Raw genomic sequence first — 9,736 nt, forward strand, 5'->3', positions numbered from 1 at the left:
TTTAATTAAACGTATGGCATGTCTCGATTATATTGAAATTAATTTTGTATTAAAGACAAAAGTCCTTCCAATATTGTTCTTGGTTTGAAGATAACGCAGTTTTCGCTGTTTCGTGTTATTGTGTATGTTTATTGCTATTTTTTTGCAACGGAACGAAAACCATATGTCACCATATGAGTGTACAAGATTGATTAACTGAGATTAATTGTCAAGTTTCTAATGTATGTTGATGAAACCTTCGTGTCAAAACATTTCATTTGGAAGGTGCCGTATTCGAAATTGGTTGGTGAAAGATGATATAGCGTTAGTCACCCTCGCTGAAACGTTAAGTGAGTGAGTGAGTTTTAGTTTTACGCCGCACTCAGCAATATTCCAGCTATATGGCGGCCTGAAACGTTAAGCCAACGTAAGCATGTTCCCCGTGCTGTGGGCTTTCAGACGCACTAGAACAACTTTTGGTTTTACGACAATCTTGAGAACAATTGTACAACATGTCACTTTCGTATTAAAGGCAACTTTATCTTAAACACAAACCACCATATTTACGATATTTGACTAATGCATGGTAAAGCGAGAGAACACACTGCCGTCCGAGACATAATCGAACGATATAAATAAATATAAATTTGTCACCGCCAGACTGGTAACAACAAGAGCACTGTTCATTGTTGAAGTGTCCAGTTTGTTGTTTCAAACGTTTCAGGATGAAAGCTCAGTTTTACAGTTTTACAGACAGCCACACTATTCAGTCCGTATTGAAGTATCCAGATGAGATGTTAATGAACAGTGAGATCGCGTATAAAATATTGATGTTCACCGTTTGATAAATGGGTTGAGCATATATCGATTTCTGTTTCTCCTTCAAATGGGCCTCCTTTCACAAAACATTAAGGTGATGGTAAGTCACTAAGGTAATCTTAGTGCACTGTTAAAGATTGAGAGTTAAAATTAACCTTAGTAAAAATTAGTAATAGGATTGGAAGTCGCAGCAATTTCACATGACCCACACTGTGGTTCACATAGTTATAACTGAGGATAGATGAGCCCACTTTTTACAAGGCCAAATTGAACACCGAGCCTATATATATCATTGTTCATGGCGAACATTGTGTCTAGTTACTGCAACGCTCGTGGGATGAGTGTGCGTTAATGTTATGGCCCGTAACAGCCATGAACCTGTTTCCATATCAGCTACGCATTTACATGCCTAGTGCACACTAAAATTAAGATACCAAATGTTTGTTCAGTTTAACGCCATCAAGCACATTACCAGTAAGAAAAAATCGTTGAAATCCTTGCAAAAACCTGCTCATTGTTTTTTTTTTTCAATTCATATCTCAGAGTTTCGAGACATATACAGTCAGTCCTTGTTATCACATAAGATAACGAAAACATGTTGTACACACTTCTTTCATACAAGCAATAAAATACACACAATGTGACGAGACTGATTAACACGCTACAGGCTTGTCGTTGCCTGACCTGAATTAGGTGTTTGTATGAGTTATGCATATTCATAACTCGTCCTCAATTTATGTAGCATCGTAGAGAATAGCATCAAATTTTATAGGACCAGGCAGCCAGGGGAAGAGGCGAACACAGCAACCACCAGACCATAACGAACAGAAACAAATATATCAGAGAGAAGGCTGTTTGTCAAAAGTCGATCCCCATACCCAGTTCTTTATAAATCTATGATGTTAGAAATAATCGTAATTAGTCGGGAATAGGGGACCATGCCCAGCGCTACCAGACACCCTCCACATACAATTAGATCAATGGTATAGATCAAACGTATACAGTGTTTAAAAGTATGTATGGTTGGAAACAGGTAGATATTAACAAATGAAAGGGTGTGTTTCCAGTGCAGTGATAAGATTGAGGATGAACGCCATGTGCTGTTGGAATGTCCGCTGTACGATGATTTACGAGAAAGTTCATATGGCCAAGTGTGTTTCAGCTGCCCCAAGTTCCTAGATTTATGTGATAATGAAAAAAAACAGTTTTACTTTTTAAAGAAAATGGTTATTTTACAGGTAACACCTGCCTTTATATACTTTAAAAAAACCCAAACATAGTTTATACTGCTAAATCCAAATTTGTTAGTTTTATCATATACATTCATGGTTCTCTTGAAAATACATGAGCCACGAAGTCATAAACCGGACAGAACCGTCGTTCATGTCGTCCACATTTCTACAATAAAACTTGTTTAAGCGTTGCTTGGGCCTTGAATGTTGTAAACTTGGTTAAACACCTTTTGAGTACCAGTCATTTGTCATTCTCGAAGTCTTTGTGAAAAGAACGCAATCTAATGTACGTCAAACTCCATGAAATGTAAAGGCTTGGATTGCTATAATACTGCCCAACATATTGTGGAAGTTAAAGTCATCCTTTGTCACACAGTGTAGTCCTGGATAGTATTTGTTGAGCTGACTCTCACTGCACTGATCCAATGATGAAGCAGGCACGATGACTTCACTGCTCCTTTCAACGTGTGATGAAAGTGAAGACTCAAGAGGTCGAATAAATTGGTCGACTCACACTTTACGAATATGCTGACTAATCATAAAAAAGCTGCTTGAAAGAAAGCGGAAACAATGGGAATTATTCTTTGCTACTAAAACAACCTCGGCGTAGGCCACTAACGGGATCGGGTGGTCAGGATCGCTGACCTGGATGTTTTTTGTGAGGGTATCGCTATTGTGTAGATTGATGTCTGGCCAGAGGCAGATCATTTTATAGCTGGAACATTGCAGCGTTAAACAAATAAACCATCAAACATACAAACATTTTGTACAGTCTCCTGCCCCTTCAGTATCTGACGGTTGAATGATGGTTCAACAAACTGCACTGTTAAGGCAAGATTTCTGTATATGTTATACCCCCATTTCACTGAATATCGGAACCGCATCTGATCCCAACTTTGCTAAAACGTGATGAAAATTCCGAAGGAAATTCACCCGACATCCTTTTTTTCGGGGTCCTCTTTTTCCGTACAATCCTACTGAGATCCACAATTGATCGGGTTAATCGGATGAAAGACTAGTTGCGACCCGATGTCTGTCCGCCATATTAACATTGGCGTTTGACTGATCCGATTGCGGTCGGATTACAATTCGAGAATGATCAGACACCAACATGACACCTCCAACACTTTCCCGAAACCAGTACGACTAATCGCTTACTATTCGTAGGGTAATCGGACACAGACCCAACACTCTTCGGATCTGTCGCCAATATATATTCGAATATATGTGCGGGCTGCACCGCCTGACGGAACAAGTCATGGATCAACGTTCTGGCAACACCGCTTCCCTGGGCTTTGTTTGTAGGCTGCAGCGACAAACCATGCAACAAGATATAGACAATGACCCTTGACGTCCTGAGAAGGAGGTTGAGAAGGAGACCTGAGGAGGAGGTTGAGAGGGAGACCTGAGGAGGAGGTTGAGAAGGAGACCTGAGGAGGAGGTTGAGAAGGAGACCTGAGGAGGAGGTTGAGAAGGAGACCTGAGGAGGAGGTTGAGAGGGAGACCTGAGAAGGAGGTTGAGAGGGAGACCTGAGGAGGAGGTTGAGAGGGAGACCTGAGAAGGAGGTTGAGAGGGAGACCTGAGAAGGAGGCATAGAAGGCCACGTCGTTGCTGCATTCGACCACGGCTGCATACTGATAGAAGGCTGTTATATGTCACTACAGAATGGAGGGTACAACGGCATTACGGTAGAACGATTTGATGAACTACCCCAGAGACACACACGAAGGGTGATACCAATGCCAGGAGCGCCTTTGAACCTGGTCTCACGTTACCCTGCACCAGGAGACACCTAGTCAGTCTCACAGTTCCTGAACCACTGCCAAGTCTTCTCTGCAGTGCTAAAGCCTTAAATAAAGCAAGTCAAGATTTCCTCAAGTTCAGTTCGCTGCACTCCTAGAATTTGTTTTACATGTTTCTTTTTATACATCAAGGTATTGGCATAAGATTATTTTTACGTTGATAGTTCCCCTCTTATGAAGAAAAGTAAATTACGGCACTGTCGTACAGCTCCGGGCTTGCTCGAGGAACCATGTGTATCCCCGAAGTCTCTCAGCCATAGTGGATGAGTGCGCTGATGAGGTGATCCTGAGTCACGACTGAACAAGAATGGCATGCATTTACTGAAGAAAACGAGAGGCACAATGTCATACAGGACACCGAAGAACTCAGAACTCAAGAACTAACGATGCTTGTGGATGGACGCCGGAGGTATGCAAAGCATCTCAGCACAAAGAGACAATGGAGAGTGGTGCTAAAGGATTCCCCACCCCTAACCCCCCTCAACGAGACCGTTGATTTCAGTTTACTAAACACCAAACATCTAAACCTATATACTACTTTAACCAAGTGTCACACTTATTCCAGTATAAGTAAACTGAGCAGTGCAGTTGCAAGTGTAACGAATAATACTGAACCTAAGTGTATTTAGACTGATACTCTATCCGGATCTGATTTCATGTTGCAGTTTTGACATGGTCCACGCTGGCCACGCTAACGCTCTTAGGCAGGTAAGTGTCACCTGAGACGGAACGTACTTCAGCATAGTTTTAATATCCAGGGTTTGATTGGACAAAGCGGTCCTACACGCTGACACAGGTTTAAGATAGTCATAGCGCTATGATAGCTTTGTGCAAGTGGGCCAGAGTCTGTGAACTCTGACTTCAAATAGGCTTATGCCATGAAACATTCATATATATGTTGTTAAATAATCCGTGTCAAAAGTGTGATTTTCTGAATTTCAGTTTTGTAGTATTCCAAATTCTACTTGCATTTTTGGCCCCTGCTATCATGATCATAATTTCATCATGTTGAAAAGACTCAGTTGGACTACAGACGCAACTTTAGTAGACATCATGAGAAAACAGTTTCCCTGTGTTATTTAGAAAAAAATATGTGTTATTCGTTTCGTTGTTCTTGGCAATGGTATTTACGTCTCCATGGATACTAACTAGATACTAGTAACCTTCCGAGCTACACAACATTATTGGACGGATCTTCTTGAGAATGGTATGGAATCAACGCGAGAACGCGACAATGTCCCTTCTAGGATTCCATACCAAACTGCTAAAGTAATAATAACAGCATTCAAGAAATTCTCTGAAATTGTCATTATCTGTTTATGTAAATTGTCCGTAGCGCCACATCCATTATCCGTGTCTGGATCCGTTCATCGTTGGTTTCCATCCCACATAGACAGTTTCCTCTTGATAATACCTTGGCCCATCACTTTGACCTAGATTAGACTCTGCCGTTTACATCTTATTGCCCACAATGCTTTTTAAGAAGAAAAAAATCTCAGGCGTTCATCTTTGCTTCAGGTCACACATTACACACGATTCATGACTATAACATATACTGTATATTTACCTTTATATTTTGCTGACAGGGCAAAATGTGTGGGGATCAGCTGGTTGTTGGGCTTCACACAGACGGTACGTAACCAAAAGCCTAATTAAACATATGACTTATCATACAACGGATACAATGCTTCCTTTCATATTACGTCCTGTTGCGGAATAAACATGTGTCTTCACTTAAATATTCGCTAATAAGGTGAATCTATATTGAACAAACCAAACAGTGATTGTGCTTTCCATAGGTGGAAGTGGTCAGACAATTTACAAGTGTAGTTTGTTTTAGCTGACATTATGAAGAACAAAGGCCGTCCTCTGACCACCGAGATGGAGAGAAGGAGAATGATCAACTCTATCAGATGGGTCGACGAGGTACGTGTCATTGTGGTAAAATACACCATGTTCACATATAATCCGTCAACAGGATTGGGTGAAACATTGAATTTGGAGGCCTACCATGTGTATTAGAGCACCAGCAATTGTAAACAACAGAAAATATCAATTGGAGAGAGTTCGCTACAAACAGAAATTACTACAAATTGGCGATTCACATATGGTGAATATATTTAGCTCCTTGGCTTCACGCGACAGTTGAGTTGTGTCTGTGATCTGAGAGAGGAGTTTTCCTAAGGTGTTTGATTCAAGTAATGTTCTATGTAAACTTAAGCTTATATGGAACTGATTTTGACCTTTATATACAAACACCAACAAGCCTAAATGTGGGCTACATGTCTTCTCAAAATAAATATAGGCTACATGTCTTCTCAAAATATTCTCTTTTGAAAATGCAAGTCGAAATATTTACTCAGAGCATGTCGACTTCATCTCGCATTTCAAGTTTTAGCATTGTGAAAACACGTTTAAGCAAAGAAAGAGTTATGAACAACCGAGAGAGCACTAATTGCAGGGCTTGCTTTGGATGTTACAAGTGCGCTATACGTGGTTACAGGTTGTGGAAGAAATACCGTTTGGCACCTCGACGGAGCTGCTGGACAAGCACAATTGTGACATCTGTGTCCATGGAGGTAAGTCTTACGCCATATCACAACCTAGATCCTGGCGCAACTGCAGAACTAGTCATGGGAGGATTACTTTCCGACCCGGCTGAAGGACTAGCCATGGGAGGATTACTTTCCGACCCAAGTGAAGGACTAGTCATGGGAGGATTACTTTCCGACCCAAGTGAAGGACTAGTCATGGGAGGATTACTTTCCGACCCAAGTGAAGGACTAGCCATGGGAGGATTACTTTCCGACCCGGCTGAAGGACTAGCCATGGGAGGATTACTTTCCGACCCGGCTGAAGGACTAGCCATGGGAGGATTACTTTCCGACCCAAGTGAAGGACTAGCCATGGGAGGATTACTTTCCGACCCGGCTGAAGGACTAGCCATAGGAGGATTACTTTCCGACCCGGCTGAAGGACTAGCCATGGGAGGATTACTTTCCGACCCAAGTGAAGGACTAGTCATGGGAGGATTACTTTCCGACCCAAGTGAAGGACTAGCCATGGGAGGATTACTTTCCGACCCGGCTGAAGGACTAGCCATGGGAGGATTACTTTCCGACCCGGCTGAAGGACTAGCCATGGGAGGATTACTTTCCGACCCAAGTGAAGGACTAGCCATGGGAGGATTACTTTCCGACCCGGCTGAAGGACTAGCCATGGGAGGATTACTTTCCGACCCGGCTGAAGGACTAGCCATGGGAGGATTACTTTCCGACCCAAGTGAAGGACTAGTCATGGGAGGATTACTTTCCGACCCGGCTGAAGGACTAGCCATGGGAGGATTACTTTCCGACCCAAGTGAAGGACTAGCCATGGGAGGATTACTTTCCGACCCGGCTGAAGGACTAGCCATGGGAGGATTACTTTCCGACCCAAGTGAAGGACTAGCCATGGGAGGATTACTTTCCGACCCAAGTGAAGGACTAGCCATGGGAGGATTACTTTCCGACCCAAGTGAAGGACTAGCCATGGGAGGATTACTTTCCGACCCGGCTGAAGGACTAGCCATGGAAGGATTACTTTCCGACCCAAGTGAAGGACTAGCCATGGGAGGACTATGACCAAACTAATGGGATAGCTCTCTGAATAGAGTGTGGCTATATATTGGCTAACGTCCTGAGTGCATTTAGTTTTACGCCGAACTCCGCAATATTTCAGCTATATGGCGGCGTTTGGCTCGTGTACCATACAAAGACCATTCAGAGATGTTTTACACAAAACCTTTTTATAAAGTGGTCAAAAGCATAGTATCACCTTTTCTTTATAACGTACACATTGTGTTAATTATATGGGTTAACTCTGGGGTTGAACCTCCGCTCTCATGGCAGGGTGAGACAACATATTGTGGGCTGATGTCATGGTGGCTGAGTGGGTTAGGTCACTGACTTTGTGCGCAGGCGATTAGGTGTCTTACTCTGAACGTGTGGGTTCGAATCCCTTTGCAGCCTCAAACCATACGTGTGTAAGAATGTATAATTCATTGAGAAAGTGTTATCCCCAATAATGCAAATTCTATATTTGATTACTTTAAAGAAGCCGTGCTATTCATTATGACAAATGTCACACATTTACCAGTTTCTTGACGTGTATATTGTTGAAGGTGCTGTGTCTGAGCGGTGTAGACTCTGTGTAAGTGGTAACGTGCCTCACTCCGAGAGTGCACTGGAATTGTACTGTACGAAATGTAATGCCAAATATTACATATGTCACATTCACGTATTTAACGTTTTCTCTTTGAAGATGAGTTTGCGACCAATGGAGACGGAAAAGATTCGTATGGAGAAGTGAAGGCTGCACACAGATACATGTGAGTTCCTCTACACCTCCGATGTCTTCAACACGTTAGCGAAACAATAGGCAACAATTGGACAGTTTCTCACAAATTTGTCGGACCTTTTGCGCAAAATACATTGTCATGCTTGATCTGCTTCAGATTAGGATTTAATGGAGTACATTCAAAATCATTCTCATTATTTCTATATGAATACATTTAGAATTGTGACAGACATTTGATTATTAACGATTAACACGTATGATTACCGCCGCTTTGTCAGATGCATGAAATAGTAGGGTTACGTCCCTCTGTGCATAGGAAACTCGAAGGTTCAAACCTAAGATTCGTCCTGATCATGTTTATAGCTTTCCCAAAGTGGTAAAACACCGGGGCACTTCTGTTGTTACTTAAAGGTCACATGCAACCAGAAAATCAAACATAATTAAAACACATTTATCACTTATTCATGACATATAATATACATTGCTGCTTTTTAAAAAAAACCCAAATAAACACAATTATAAGCGTACAATCGCGATTCAAAAGTGCAATATTTTGTACTTGGGCTTACTTTCCCGGAAACGAAGCCCACGGGAGACCGAACCCAGTCATAGCGGGTGGATGTGTAACGACGGCTTCCGATTGGCTGTTTCATTTACTGATATGCTGAGGGTTCATTGTGTGTACAGAAAGATGATCTGTTTCATGTGCATTTTAAAAGTATAGCGAGTCACAAGAAAGTAAGATTCTTTATGGATAACAACTTCTTTTTGTGTGCTTGATGCGTCGTTTCAGTATGGATTCATATACTGTTGTCAAACAAAATCACATACACTAAAAGCAGTCGTTATCCATGAAGAATGTATATAGAGATGTTGGGTTTTGTTCTCTGAATTTGCGTTCGATCCAATCAAAATTCACGTCAGTAGGGATGGCAGACTACTGCGTGTCTGGAATCTGTCATTCGTCCAAGTACAAAGCAGGACTTGAAACTGACAAGAGTTTGCACCAGTTTCCGTCAGATCCAGTCATCCGAAAAAAATGAATGTAGTTTGCAACCCACAGACATAAAAACATGTCATGTGTATCACACGTGCCTAATTACATAATGTGGCAGAGACGGGACTCGGGTGCACGAGTAATAAATCAACTTATTTTCTTTATGTCGTATAGTCTTATAGGTATTAAGTTCAAACTGCACGTGGTCAATAACTGAAGCTGTGTATTGCATGTTGTCTTTAGCAGACAGGCAGGCAGACACATAGGTGTGAATAAGCCAGACACTGAGCTTTCTCTGTGACAGAGACTGCTTACCACAATCAACAAGTTTTTTCAAGTAACGAGTAGATTATTTAATTGTTTGTGTACACAACCAAGATTAGACTACTGCTCACGACCTCAGACGCTGGGCATGCATACTGTTTCAAGCTCCGCGAACCTATTCATTACGCGTGCGTTATGGACGCAGCGCAGCACAGCTGTTTAAACCAGTTTTCCCCCCAGCGCTGGGGGGAATTTAGTGAAACGTTTGAACTCCGATTTTGCGGGCTTTTTTTCATCGCGTTTT

The sequence above is a fragment of the Haliotis asinina genome, chromosome 5 (assembly GCF_037392515.1).
Source record: "Haliotis asinina isolate JCU_RB_2024 chromosome 5, JCU_Hal_asi_v2, whole genome shotgun sequence".
Lineage (NCBI taxonomy): Eukaryota > Metazoa > Mollusca > Gastropoda > Lepetellida > Haliotidae > Haliotis > Haliotis asinina.